Raw genomic sequence first — 13,584 nt, forward strand, 5'->3', positions numbered from 1 at the left:
CTACTCGAGGTTGATACATGAAAAACGCATACCTAAAAAACGTTTGCAAACATTTTTACTTCCGGTTTCCGCCCATACGCGCCCTTTTTGGACAGCTAAGCTCCACTCCACGAGGAAAGGACCAATTCCACACCCAGTCAAGAATCAAGCAGCACTCAAAAGTTGAAGTGTGGGGATCATGTGACCAGGAGGGGGCAGTGTGGAGCTCTAGGACGCGCTTTGGTTATGGGTGCAGCACGCTAAAGTTGAGTGGGGATCATGTGACCAGGAGGGGCCGTGTTGGAGCTCTGGGATGCGCTTTGGTTATGGGTGCACGACGGAAAGGTTTTTGGAGTGGACAGTGTTTGGGGGTCTGAAAAAATCTTTTGTTTCTTAAAATACATGTTTAACAGACCACCATATGGCAGCTTTCCAATACACGTGCAGCCCGACACACGTCACCATTGGTGTCCAAACGGCAGCCTAGGGGCTATTTGCCACAAAAGCCCATTGGACATGGGCCACGAGGGAAGCGCCAAAATACGACTGATCAACGGCATCATCAAATAAGATATGCCGTTTACAAGTCAAATCATCTGTTCAAAATTTCACTCAGACGCACATTGTAGTTTATCCTCATTTTTGCTGTGTCAAGGTCAGGTTTATCAAGACACCACATGAATGACCTTCAAAATGAACACCGTTTTGTAGCAGTAGCACAAAATATTAAGAGCAAAATGTCATGATTGATTAGTGTTTAATGAATTTGTGTCAAACAATTGGGAATTTGTTTCAGTATGCGGCCCTCAGACGTTTGGACACCACTGGTGTGAATTAAAAAAGAAAAAACACCATTTCACGCATTGAAGCTGCACAGGTCGACGCCTCCAGGGAAGCGGGTCTCCCTCAGAACCCGGCTGGCTGCAGGATACTTCAGAGTGATGCCACAGCAGTCCGTCCACTTCTGATCAGATCGTGTCGTGTCCCGGTTGCCATCTGCAGAAACACAAACAATGTCAGAAACTCAAAGAGCACCCCAAGTTGGAGGTCACTTGCTTACTTGATCACAGCGGCTAGCTACTCTTGGTTACTGTCGTCGGGCCGTGCGTCCCCCCCCTTTTGCGTCCAGCCTGCAAAAGGCAGAATGCAATGAATCGTGCGCTGCTCACGTCATTATGTCTTGAGCACCCTCGACCGGTGGTGGTTCCTCGTGGACAGGCTCGCTCCAACGCCGCCCTACGTCGAGGGAAGAACAAAGAACGCAAGTACGACAGTGGTAGGCTAGAAAAAGACACAAAATGTTACAAGTCATATCGCAAAATTGGACATTCGGGACCGGCTCACTCCACCGCCCTACAACGAGGGGAGAACAAAGAACGCAAGTACGACAGTGGTAGGTTAGACAAAGACAAAATGTTACAATAGTCACAAGTCATATCGCAAAATTGGACATTTGGCTCCACGTCAAAGTTCTGTTTGTGTTTCTGGCACCTCGTGGACCGGCTCGCTCCAACACCGCCCTACACCGAGGGGGGAACAAAGAACGCAAGTACGACAGTGATGGGTTAGAAAAAGACAAAATGTTACAATAGTCAACAAGTCATATCGCAAAATTGGACATTCAGCTCCACGTCAAAGTTTTGTTTGTGTCCATCGACGTGACGACGTCCTCCCCCAAAGGTTACAATGCGCCGTCAATGGCAATCCTAGCACAAGACAACGCTGCTCTGGATCCAGACAAGCCACAACCTCAACCACAACTACAGCGCACCTCTTGAGCAAGTCCAACCATCAGACCCCCAAACACTGTCCACTCCAAAAACCTTTCCGTCATGCACCCATAACCAAAGCGCGTCCCAGAGCTCCACACTGCCCCCTCACATGATCCCCACACGTATCAACTTTTGCGTGCTGCTTGATTCTTGACCGAGTGTAGAATTTGTCCTTTCCTCATGTCATTCGGCTCCTCTTCCAGCCTACAAATCACGCATCACCATTGAGTGTTGGTAACTTCAATTGGCATGAGAATGTGACAACCATAGATGAACTCACCTCATTTTGAAGTGCATTATCTCTATCCTCACTGAAACCTCCTCGAGATCTTGCTGCTCACTTTTTATATAAGAAAGCTGCAGTCGTCATTCTATGGCTATATAAAAACAAAAAAGCCAATGTCAAGATAGTGTACACATTGGTGTAAAACAGACAAATTAAACTGGCAGTTTCTGGGGGCGAGCGTTGCATGTAGCTGCAGCATCGTATTTACAACACGAACAACGCCATTATGGCCAAATAAAACTTGTTCAGAATTGTGCTCAAGTCGGGACATTTTCTTTTCTGCCGTGTAGTTGCAGCATCGTAGTTAATGCACGGACGGCGCCATTATGGCAGAGTAAAGTCAATTAACATCTAACAAATAACCTCAAAATTACTCATTGGCAGTTTTATTGAGCGACGCAAGTGCACAAGACGGGACATTTTCTTATCCAAACGCAACCTACCTCGAGACCAAACACGATCCAAGTTTGCAGTCCAAAATCGGCGGAATGGAGCTCAGCTGTCCAAAGAGGGCGCGTGTCCCGTACGGGCGGAAACCAGAGGGAAAAAATGTTTGCAAACGTTTTTTTTTTTTTTTAGGTATGAGTTTGTCAACCTTGAGTAGACCAATACCGAAAGTGGACGAATATTTGGTTTTGATAAGAATTCGCAACAATCTGTTTGGCAAAAAAAAGCACATCCAAACGTTTGCATGAAAACGTCGAATAAAACCACTCAATATTCAACAGAACCAAGAAACGCGGACAATTTGTCAAACAAACATTTGCATTCAACCCCCAGTAAAAACCACCACGTGGGAAAGAAAAGAAAAAAATGAGCTGGCCAGCATTAAAAAAAACAAAAACATTCGAAACAATGGCACAAAAACCAAAGAGCCCACCTGTAGGAAATGAAAGTGTACTGTGACGTTACTGAGCTTTGCTCAAGCGCTGTAGCAGTCCTTAAGTGTGAAAATCCTGCAACAAGCAAAAACACATCGTGAGAAACGGCAACAAACGACAAACATTTGCTCGCCAAGTGGCCACACGGGAGGACGCCATTTTGCTTCACCTGTATTTAATAATTACTTCCGTGCACACCGGTCTTCAATTGACCAAATGGCCTGACGTCACGTCCGCTAATCCATGGCAACCTTCTTCTCCTGTTTCTCCAACGGCGCTTTGCACACTAGCGCCACCTCGCTTTCGTCGTTTCAAGTGCAAAGTTGTGAATGTGAATATTTGACTTGAATTTGACGGGTTTCTTTCATTCTTTTTTATTTAATTATACAATTAAAAAAACAATTATTTTGAAATCAAAATATTTAAGGTTGTATTTCTTTATGGCACTTTCAATCTTCAATAAGGTCACTTTAAAAATGCTTACAATAAAAAAAGGCAAAACAAAACAAAAACCACCACATTCCACCCAACAATTCAAACTAACCATTAAGTCCTGCAGTATGAACCTAACCTAGGAGGAAGCTTGATGAGGGACACTTCTGATACACTGCCTTTTATCTTTGGCACAGATACACACACACACACACACACACATCACACACACAAACGAGTAAGATTGGGAATATCTTGATTAGGAGGCTTAGGTGGTCCTGGGGAAATACACTCATCTCTCGCTCCCCCCACCCTCGTCTCTCTGGCATGTTGTTATCTCCCGGGTCCAAATGTTTGGAGATATCTTCACACACACACACACACACACACACACACACACACACACACACACACACACCTGATGGCAAACAAGCTCAGTTGTCTCCCCTCCTCGCCTGTCCTTTCTTCTCACAGCCTTGACCGGACCCACAGCCTGTTTACAAAGAGTCGAGGCCCCGCCTGACATGCCGTTTAGTCTCGTCTTCGTGAAAAAGCAGAACCGGGGTGGGGAGGGGTGGGGGTGTGTTCCAGGGTTGAGAAGATGCCTTCTACCTCAAATCCCTTTTCTAGAAAATTGGATTTCTTACCATTTGAGTAAGCACATTTGCATTTTGTACAGATAATGAACATTTTCTGCACTTGCTTCCTTCCTAGTCGCTGCTATATTTATTCACGGCACCTACGTGAGATAATTAAACTAATCTCTTTAAGTTCAATCAAAGGCATCAATGAGAAGCGCTGCGAGATGCACCGTCCTGCTGAGAAAAATGACAAGCAGCCTCATAATGACGGAGGGCATGTTTGCGCAATGATATACGGCCGGAGGAGGAGCCGAAGTCGGCTTTTTACAAGGCCGCAATGTGTGCAAAAAGGGGAGCCGGGTTAAGGGGACTTGCTTTATTGACAATGTCGATTATAATTTCAAATTTGAAGTATCCAAAGCCCCAACCTGTGCTTTTGGAATGTCAATGCGCTTGCTCTTTGTGCGACGCCATTCGTCCTCCTCAGGTGGGGGAGGAGAGCAAGCACTACAATAGATTTCCATCGGCAAATGCGCTGAACAAAAGGCTTCTATGCCTCATATTTTTAATCAGTTTCACTTGTGACTAAATAGGAGGTTCACTTTGCGAGCGTGGCTTTTGAAGCAGTTGAAGAAGATGAACCTCCCTAAACACTCATCAACGAAATACTAGTACGGGAAAGTTGTTTCAGCATTCATTCCGTATCATTGCATAATAGACTCTGGATCTGAGATTGACACCAACAAGATTACAGGACAGATATGAACAATCTTGATCATTTGACTGAAATTCCAGCAGCGGACCAGTGCAAAGAAGATGACTGACATGAGTACACACACACGCACACATTTGCAAGCGCACATGCTGGAGCCTCTTTATCACTCTCATTCACACGCACGCCTCTGATCTGGTTGACTGGGTTCCGCTCAGCACGTAATGAGTGGACTATGTGCTTTTTATTTTTCTTAGTCCCCTAATGTTGACTCATGCTCAGCTGCCTGGCGCACAAATGTGTGTGCTTTTGTGTGTGTCGACACGCTAACAAAATTCTTCTTCGTAGATTCACAATAAGTGCTGATGAGGTGTGATCAGTGACTGTAACCAAAAACTATTGCGGACATGTATAAAAATGAGGTGGTGGTGATGTTCAATTTTTCAACCGACTGGCTGTTGACAGCCTGCGCTGCTTGTGCAAATACGCAAGCACACAACACACAGATAGTAAAGCTGAAATTTAAGTTACTGATCAAAACGTACCGTAAAGGCACCTCATCCTCCATCATTGGCGTTGAGCTAAAAAAAAAAAAAAAAAAAAGTTAGTTCATCGCACATTTTCACACAAAAACAATAGCATGAATACAGACTCATGCACATACACACAATGAGACAGGTATTGCTTAGTGTACGTGTTTAAGAGCCGTGTGTTCCCAAGTAATTGAAAACAAGGCGGTATCATGTGGGAAAATGACAGCTTTGAAAGATTCCGTGAAGTCAAACATTACCACAATTAAGTATGTGAGCATTGGAGGATGTCTCTCTCTCTCTCTCTCTCTCTCTCTCTGTCTGTCTGTACAAAGACAGGACAGGAGCCAGTAAGGCTTTAACACTACCGCACTGATGAATATTTACAACCTAATTCTATTTATTTATTCCAAACTGACTGTTCTTTTGCTTTTGTAACATTTGTCTAAATCCCACACCATCCAGTGTTAAGATTCTTTTTTCTGTCCAATCGTCTTATTATTTTTGTCTCACCAAAGCTGGCATTTGAACAGGGGTGTGTAGACTTTTAATATCCACTCTACTCATGCATGCTATTATATTGCATTTTAGTATTGATTTCTATATTTGCTATATTTCCATAATTGCGACATGATGGCGGTGGCATTAAGAAATGGATTAAATCGGGTAAATCCCCATTGGAGGGGCCAGGTATAAAATCCACAGCCTGCAACTGGTGTGATGAATCAGTGACTCACGTAGCAAATATTGCAAGAGTCGACAAAAAATCTGTTTTTTTTGTCATCTTCCTGAAATCAGCCATCCAAGCATACCTGTGATAAATCGTCTAATTTGCATAGCCATGATGCGGCTGTTTAAGACGATGATTCTCAACCGCCTCGAGTTGACGTGGTGATGACCCACCTTTGATTTATCTAGCGGCCTGCACTCAGGTGCTGTTTTGTTAACAGGATTGAAGTCATTTCTAACTGTGTTTTATGACTGGACTAAGATGATCACGCACACACTTTTGGAGGCGCTAATTCAATCGGCTGACAGGTGAACATAGCAAACAAGCATCCATTATGGACTACCAGCTAATTGCTAATGGTAGGTGGGGTGGCTGAAAGATGGTGGATGGGTACTTTATCTTTCTATCTAGCTAGCATTCTGGTATATCCGTACAGGGCAGCATTTTATTCAGCATTCTTTGGGGAATTTGCGCCCCCTTGTGGAGACAGGGTGTTTTAAAGGATTTTGCTAATGAACAGTGGAGGGAGAGGTCATCAAGGTCAAGGAAATAGGAAATCTTTTTTTTTAAGTTAGTTGTTGATGGAAAGTGATTAGAAATGACATGGCCGCAAACGTGTTTTATCAACTTTGAGTTATGATGAGACAAATCGGGAACAGCTGATTTTGTTGAGGTAAGTTCAACACTAGTTATAAGTGTCAAAACTAAAGCAACTTTGTTTAAAAATTATGCTAGGTGTGCCAGGAAGTAGAGCATCAGGTTGCTGGGAGAAAAGGGGGCGGGGTCTCTTACAGGGCGCGATTCTAGCTAGCACCGCCACCGCTTACAAAGATGTAATGACAATTAAATCGGACAAAATAAAGGTTCACATATCTATGGCCCTTTCTTGCATCACAACTGTACAACTGGTTTGATTTGTCATTTTTTGGTCATTGCTTTTGAGAGGGAATTTATTCCTAGAAATTACCAACATTTTGGGATGCTCTCCAGCCCCTGAGACCAGAGCTAAACTGTAAGCCCACCAAACAAAGATGACATCTCAGGCTCTGGTGGCATCAAACTGGAGGTGACATTTAATAATTTCTCATCTCCCACTCGCGCTCCCTCCCCTCCTTCATCATTCGACTCTCCATTAGAATTAAAGATAAATCTTCTCCCATACACAAAAGAAATACAGAGGGAGAGGCAGGGCGGTGATGAATGAGCGTCATTCATGCAAAGACAAGATCTTTTCGGAATCCTGGCCCCCGCTTTGTTTATTTACTCCCTCCATGCAACCTCCGTTGCACCACATCAGCAACACCATGATGCTGGATGAATGGCCGGAAATGCAGGCAGACCGTCAGACAGATGAAGTTGCAGGTGGGGGAATAAATAATATTGTTTGAATCCAGATGAAAAGAGATTTACAGTGAGGAGAGGAAAAAGGGAAACTTAGAAAGGACACAGAAGATGAAGCAGGCAGATTTGAGGACTCGGAATAATACAATATAATATACCGTCATTAAATTGTCATTATCCATTCATCCATTTTCTGTTGTCGTCATTACAATGGGGGTGAGCTGGGCGACAGGCAGTGGTGGGCAAAGGGTCCGTCAGTCCCGGGCATCCACCTCAGAGGGGCCAGCCCCAAAAGGGAAATTTTGAAAAGAAAAAGAATTAAAACGCAAATCAACACACACATAGGATAATATGTTTATATGTGTAAAGCTAGCTAACTAGCTAGCAGCAACTTGCGTATTCTTCGCATGTTGTGGGTATCGGCAACAGAATTTGCAGTTCATTGAACAAAGAGATGCTAATCATACAGTAACTAAGGAAATGAAATACGAAACACATGACTTCATTTTGCTCAGCATAAAAAAAAGCAATTTTTTTTTTTAAAAGATATAATCAGTTTACTTCTCTTCATCAAACAAAATATGAGTGATAAGCATCAGAATACTTATCATTCTCTTTACTTGTCACATCCATTCAAGCACTCAGTGCAGCACCAGAGAAATTCGACTCCCAACTTTCGAATTCGAGATAAAAACATACCTCTTGAATAGCTTGAAGGGAGCGCAACATCATGCGGACTACACGTGGGTTTCCTTGTATTGTTGCCATGTCTTCAACGTGACCTCATGGCCGACTGAGTGGACTCCATTTTCCCATCTGAAAGAAACACCAAGAAATCTCATTGGATCAGCTTTCTTCACCAGCATGTTGCATGTTGGATTTTGTGTTGGTTGTGAATGTGGATCTTGAATAGGCGCTGTGTTTGTGTTGACTGACGCGAGGTCACAAAAGGGTGCTTGGAAGTTTGATTAAATTCTTGGTTCATGTTTAACTCACAACTTGTGCTGCAGTATTAAGCACCTCAGTCGTGAGCCTTGGCTTAAAAACACTCACGCTGTCTTCATGTGAATGTTAGAAGAAAACATGTAGCTTTTTGATAAATAAATATTGAGTCCCTGTTTTGTTTTTTGTGCATTTTTTTCCAATTTGCCAATTTTATGGAAAAAAAAAAAAAAAAGAATGCATCAATGCCACGTTATTAATGTCATCACACACCACAAACAATGTCAGGAGGGAAAAAAAGTCTATCGAGACACGATGTTGTTTGTCTCACTTGTGAGTTTCTCTCAGGTCGTCATGATAGGTTGCCGCATACTCAGCACATTCTATGCGCTTGAATGAACAAAACATCATTTCAAGGACAAAAATAAATTTGGGAGTTGCTAAGGCTTGTGTTGTTGTGTGCAAAACAATGGCAAAAAAAAAAACAGCAATAGTCTCACAAGCTGGTGAGACTACTGTAGACGAATGTATATTTATATGCACACATATACGTACACAAACACACACACGGTGCTTAGAGAACCTATGGAGCCCGGGGCCTTGGGGGAATAATGGTTAGCAACCTGAAAAATGCCCTCATCACCAAGGCCTCTGACATTAATAAATGAAATAGTTGAGGCAAAGACATTAATCCACACTGATGCTTCTCTTTGTGTGCATGTGTGTGTGTGTGTGTGTATATTTATATATGTGCTTGTGTGTTGAGTGTAATTCGGATTCTTCCTCATCCATCTCTACACTCTTTAGACAAGGTTCATATACCTTTTTCAAGGTCAAATTCAAGCACATTCCAGGATCCATTTGTTTTGAGTTTGCCGACACCTTACAGCTGCGATACACGAAACATTTATGCATAAACTCTACACAATATTATACTGTTAAATCAAATGAAATCTGATGAGAGGGAGAAAAACACATTTCGTGTATTGTTTTTGGTTATTTGTTATGCAAACAAGCTGCACCGTTGTTGTAGAGAATGTAATTTTAAAAAATAAACCATGGTGGTAGTAATCTAGACCAGAGATGGGCAATTTCAGAGGCCTGAATTAGCTCTAACTAACATAACCTGTTTCACAGGCCCCAACAAGGCTAATTGTTTTTTACCGGAGACCAATTTTCCTCCTCTTTGTTATGACCATTTAGTTTCCTCTCCTCATCCCGTCATTGTCTGTACCTGTCCCCCCTGACCCCCCCACCCCTCTTCAAACAATGTATATTTGGGTCTGTCTATGGGGAGATGGGTCATTATTAATCTTGCCCCTAGCTTCAGGCAGCGTTGTGTGTGTGTGTCAGAGAGAGACAGAGACAGTGTGTGTTTACGGTTCCCAAAGAGGTGAAGGAGAATGTTTTGCAAGCGCTCTCCATAAAAGCAGCATGCAGGGTTTCGGGTGTGTGAGCATTTTTGAGCAAAGCAAAGTGCATTTTACCATGATGGATAACGAGAGACCCCCATTCGTAATGCACACTCACACAAGGCAGACCCCCATGAGAAATGAAGGAGAGGCAAAGGATGGGGGGGGGTTCGAGGGAGAGCCCCTCTTCCTCCTGAACTCATTAAACGTTGTCCTCTTCGCCCTCCCTCCTACACTCCCACAATAGCAAGCAGCGGCGTGCATCAATAACGCCGGTGACAGCACAAAGGGGGACGGGTCAAGACAAGCAGCCAGCAATCTCCCTGGCAACCAGCACTATGGCCGCCATCGCCGTGACGACAATCGCTCAGGACACATAAGCGGGGTCCCCTTCCTGCGGGACGCCACACGGCGAGAGCCGCCGCGCCCTGCTGACACAGTATCAGAAGCCAGATAAAATTCGCAAAGTGCATCGGTTGACTGACTCATGTCACCACCAAAAAAATAAAAATCACTGATTTAAGTTCCTAATTTGTATCTAACATTTGTGTTGACTTGAACTAACAAAATGCAACTGTGTAAAATAAACTGAAGCAAAAAAAAAACAACAACAAACCTGAAAGAGTTGCTGTTTAAAACACATCTTCTACTTTGTTCCACGTTTTTAACAAGTAAGTGGGAATTTAAGACCCGCATTTGATTAAAATAGCAATAATGTTTAAGGCCTTTAGGGGCAGTGTAGTTGTGAGAGCGAGCAAACAATAAATACAGAACATAATTGAAACTGGTAAATCTTATAAGGTCAACCATTACAAGGCTTTAGTGCTTAATAGACTTAAATCGAGCTGACTAAATCAGGCGATTAATTTTCATATACTGTGCAGGGGAAAAAGGCTTTTGTCGTGTATTGCTGATGCCCTCATGTGAGTAACAATATTCCGATGACGCACGATTTCCTCGGACGTTTAAAGAGCAAATGGTCAAGGTTCTACATATGTACTTTGGTTTTGCGGTGCATTTTGTTATTTTAATTGCCAGGTCATTGGAATCATCTTAAGTCCCTGTTGCTGTTTTGATGCATGATGGATGAATGGATGGATGGATGGATGGATGGATGGATGGATGGATGGATGCTGCATGGACGGATGATAGGTAGATGGTTGAAGGAATGCTCGAGTGATGGATGGTTGATTCATTTCAAGTGCGAATGGATGCCAGAATGGACGGATGCTGTAGCTATAAAGACTAATTGGATTAAGTTCTCCTGCCTGTTCATCTTTCCTAATATAATGACCTCATTAAAGGTTAGCCGTGTCACGACGTGTGTGTGTGTCACATATACGTGATGTCACAAGGACATAAATCATGCACTAAAACTGTGCGCATCCTCAGGTAAGGTGAACACAGACGGAATGCCGTGTTGACTCAGTGTTAAATATCACGCGGTAGTCGTGTATTTCGTACTTTGTCGCCGTTAAAGAGGCTCGCTGTGACATGTTGATAAATGTGAAGCGAGACCACGGCGCCGAGACGAGGAAGCGCAAGCGAGCCCACGGAGCTCGCGAGAGGGATATTTCCCTTCCTTGCGGAGGGAAAACAAGCCGGGGAGGGGCTCTACGGGGAGGGAAGGCCAATCGTGTAGTGAGGTGGGCTTCCAGTTTGGAGTCTAGGCCAATGAACGGTGGGATGAGGGGTCCCCACCCCACGTGGGCTCTGATTTGCCAAAGGACAATATCAGGCTTTGGACCAATAAGAGCCGACTAAGGTGTTAATCTTTGCGCCGATTGGCTGAGTGTGTGTCCCGGTCTCCCTCACTCATCACGTTTAGCCCGTTGATATTAACTCCTTCCTGTCACCTAGGAAGGAACCGCTCTGCCCATAAAACACAACCCTGCACTGTAATAGCCAAATGTGAATTAATGAATGATCCAGGGGCGGTTTGTTTTTAGAAAGGCATTGTATCAGTTCATCCGGACTGTTCCAAAGCCTCGCTTGGGACAGATTTAAAAGAAAGGAACACCAGGAGCTGCTTTTTAAACCTTTCCCTAATCATAATGAAATTAGCATGCAAGACAAGCGGTGATATTAAAAGCACATGAGAAATGCAAGCATTGCATGCGGCGCAGAATAAACCATAACATTCAATTCACACATAACTTTGTGGGTAAAAAAAAAACGGGAAAAAAAACGCGCTCCTGTTGTGCAAACGCGACAGCCTTGTTTTAATTGCATTGATGTTTCAGGTTTGATTCGCTTCTGTAAGCCCCCCATCCCACTTGCTCCTACCCCCACTAAAAAGCCAAGCATTAAAAGCAGCCATTTAAAAGGGCTTCTTCATTCATTCTTCTCAGGGCTGTGCAGTCGCACAGGCACCAACAGTAACGAAACAAGTATCAATCTTCTTTCCCGTTTTTTTCCACCTCCAAGAGATGTACAGTAAAGTATAGCGACCCCCCCCCCCCCCCACACACACACACACACGTACGACTGCCTGCTGGAATACAAGGCTCATACCGCCACTCAGCGGTGGCTGTAGGTACTACAACCTGCAAGAACGCACAAACGGCACCATAGATGCAAAGTCCAAGTTTGACAGGAAGAATAAATCACAAGGAGAAGGTTCAATGCAATAGATAGGACCAAGGTGGGGCACAACAATCCAGTGGGAAACGTCACATCCTTCTGTCCCGGAAATCGGATGGATGGATGGACTGAGAGAAAGGGCGAGTGAAAAAGAAGAAACAAAACCAAATAAGCAGCTGATCTCCTGTTCACAATTTGGAAAAGGAGTGTGGGGAGCTTACGTGTGGGTGTGTACACATGGGACCGGAGGGGGGTGGCTGTGGAAGTATAACGGGACGCTGCGGGGTGCGAGCCAGCCTCCCGCAGTCCCAAGTAATGGCAGAATAGAAGTTAATAGGGGAGGAAAAAAAAGGCCTGTAGGCTGTTAACTCCAAAACGGTCATTTTTGAATCCTCCCTCCCGGTCACTCCCACCTCTCTCTCTCATCCCGTCTTCCCGTGCAATTTCATGCCATCATTCCACCGTTCACCTTTCAGATTTTCTCCCCTCGCCATCTCGTTGCCTTGCCCTCTCTTCTTTCTTCCTGGTCCCGCTCATCTACCTCTTTTTTCCCCCCCCACTCTCCTCCCCCTCCCTGCTCTGTGTCTCCTTGGAGGAGGTGTAATGATAGCTATTTGAGTGTCATCAGAGGGCCGATGTAATGGCCTATAAAGCACCATCACACGGTTGCCACGGTGAACCTGGCACGGCCACCTCGCACAATAAAGAGGGAAGAAAAAAAACATCTGGCAGGCTATCGACAGGCGTCCGCGTGCCGACAGCGGCGGGCTCGCCGGCACATCAGCAGACGATGACGCGGGCCCCCGAGGGCCGCACGGTCTGAATTAATGGCGCGTGAGATAGAACACACATGAGGGGGAATTACAGTGGAAGTGATAATAGTAACAGTAATGAAAATAATGGCGCTGATGACAATAACGCTGTATGACTTTTTTTTTTCTGTGCAGTGTTTTTGTTACCTCAACCGCAAACATCACAAGTGTGGATGTCATGACAAGGGAGGATTCAATGCATTCAAATGTATCATCTGTTTTCCTCATTAATTGCGGTTGCCATGCAGCCTAGTGGTTAGCATGCCTGGCTCGCTGTTCTGATGTTTTGGGTTCCAATCTTGCCTGAATCTTGGGGCGGTCGGTGTTTACTGACTTCACATAGGCGTTTCTATGGTGCGTGCAAATGTGCGTCGCCAAATCGTCGGGTGAGGCATCGGCGGTAGATTAGCCACGTTGAGATGATTGGGTTGAGGATTAAAAGGTTTTGGGAAGAGACACGGTTGTTTACCCGACGAAGAAGTCTAACAATCGGCTGATTGGAGAAGCTGATTACACGCACTAACACACAAGCACGCGCATAGGGTGGGAGTTGGAGGGGTACACAAAAGTCTGCTACTTGGTCCTATTAGA

The 13,584-nt window shown here is 44.4% G+C and overlaps 1 long non-coding RNA gene across 1 annotated transcript; it reads right to left on the bottom strand.

Annotated features, from left to right (window-relative positions):
- Positions 1 to 1,205: 1,205 nt before the first annotated feature.
- On the bottom strand, positions 1,206 to 2,915 carry LOC119138197. The gene is made up of 3 exons (XR_005101092.1): positions 2,481 to 2,915; positions 2,032 to 2,128; positions 1,206 to 1,955 (listed from the first exon to the last, which is right to left on the bottom strand). It is a non-coding gene; the product is annotated as an uncharacterized LOC119138197 (long non-coding RNA).
- Positions 2,916 to 13,584: the final 10,669 nt, after the last annotated feature.

The sequence above is a fragment of the Syngnathus acus genome, chromosome 19 (assembly GCF_901709675.1).
Source record: "Syngnathus acus chromosome 19, fSynAcu1.2, whole genome shotgun sequence".
In the NCBI taxonomy this organism is placed as follows: domain Eukaryota; kingdom Metazoa; phylum Chordata; class Actinopteri; order Syngnathiformes; family Syngnathidae; genus Syngnathus; species Syngnathus acus.